This window comes from Schistocerca cancellata, chromosome 2 (assembly GCF_023864275.1).
Source record: "Schistocerca cancellata isolate TAMUIC-IGC-003103 chromosome 2, iqSchCanc2.1, whole genome shotgun sequence".
Lineage (NCBI taxonomy): Eukaryota > Metazoa > Arthropoda > Insecta > Orthoptera > Acrididae > Schistocerca > Schistocerca cancellata.
This window is the reverse complement of record NC_064627.1, coordinates 154234164-154235553: the sequence shown is the minus strand read 5'-3', so window position 1 is coordinate 154235553 and position 1390 is coordinate 154234164. Positions and strand designations below refer to the sequence as shown.

The window sequence follows — 1390 nt, the reverse complement described above, 5'->3', positions numbered from 1 at the left end:
TTATTTATTAGCTGCCTGTGCACATCGCCGGCCATAGCACTGATACGCCTTGTCACTGTTTGTTAGGACAGACTGATTTCTTGAAACCTGCTAACGTTCGTGGGACACACAAGTTCTGCAGCATCAATCAGACATCCTTTCACAAACTCCCGTTCGGGAAAGAGTTTCCTAGATTGTTCAATTCTTAATGCGAATTTAAAACTTGCTCGCAGTGAAGATTTAGTGTGGTTGTCATTCTGGAAAATTGAAAACAGTACATTGTACAGCGTACAGTAAAATAGACATAAATGTAACACAAGAAACTAAGAGTTCAAGAATTATCAGTTACTTTGACGTACAGTAAAATCGAGTTGATGTGTCTCATCCATTTTCTTAAGGACATTTAATTTTGCTTGCCGTTCTTCACTGTTGAGTACACTACACTCGTCTTTGTGATATGTATTGTAGTGTCTTTCAATTGAAAACTTACGCTGTCCGCCTATTATTCGGCGGCACAGCAAACACTGTGAGTTTTCACCAACGGCTACAAAAAAGAATTGCAGTTTCCAGTCATTTTTAAACGACTGAGAACATAGATCTCCCGTCCTTTGCTTTTTCACAGTACCTGCCATTTCTCAATACTTCTCTGTTAAAGTTACGGTCATCAGGGGTAAACGAGACTGGGTATGTTGCGCTCTTGCTTGTACCACATAAAGAGGGAAGTGGAGCCGCCGCGGTTCATTTAGGATACATGTCTAATAACAGATGTCGCTGTCGCACACGGGTGCACATGTGCAGCGCTTCCGCACGTCTGGACACTGTGCAGCATTTGGCCGGTCCTGCACTATCCTCTGCGTCCTCGGTGGCTCAGATGGATAGAGCGTCTGCCATGTAAGCAGGAGATCCCGGGTTCGAGTCCCGGTCGGGGCACACATTTTCATCTGTCCCCGTTGACGTATGTCAACGCCTGTAAGCAGCTAAGGGTTTACATTTCATTGTAATTTCATTCTAACGAGCTGCATGGTCATCGATGGTATCTGTTCTTTCGGACATGTTCGAAAGAACAGATAACATCTTAGTATAGATATATAATTAAACACCTAATTAACTAACAAGAAAATATACGAATACAGGCAAACAAACCATAAAAATGAAAACAATAAGATGCAGAAAGCTAAAAAGTCTAAGGGATAGAAATGCATATTCAATTAACTGTGTTGTTCTGATGGTAGCATTCTGTCATCCTAACTGGCATTGAAATAGTTAATATATAAAACCAGGGAAAATGTTTGATTGTATCATGCATTTATTGGATGTCAAACCTTTGTGTTTCATTTAACAGGTCAACTAACAATGATAATATCAATTGCAAATTATTTGTTGCATAGATATTCACCGATAAGAATTACAC

The 1390-nt window shown here is 40.2% G+C and overlaps 1 non-coding gene across 1 annotated transcript; it reads left to right on the top strand.

The window, feature by feature from the left end:
• The first annotated feature begins 835 nt into the window (after positions 1 to 835).
• Trnat-ugu (transfer RNA threonine (anticodon UGU)) lies at positions 836 to 909 on the top strand. Its single transcript has one exon. It is a non-coding gene; the product is annotated as a tRNA-Thr (tRNA).
• Positions 910 to 1390: the final 481 nt, after the last annotated feature.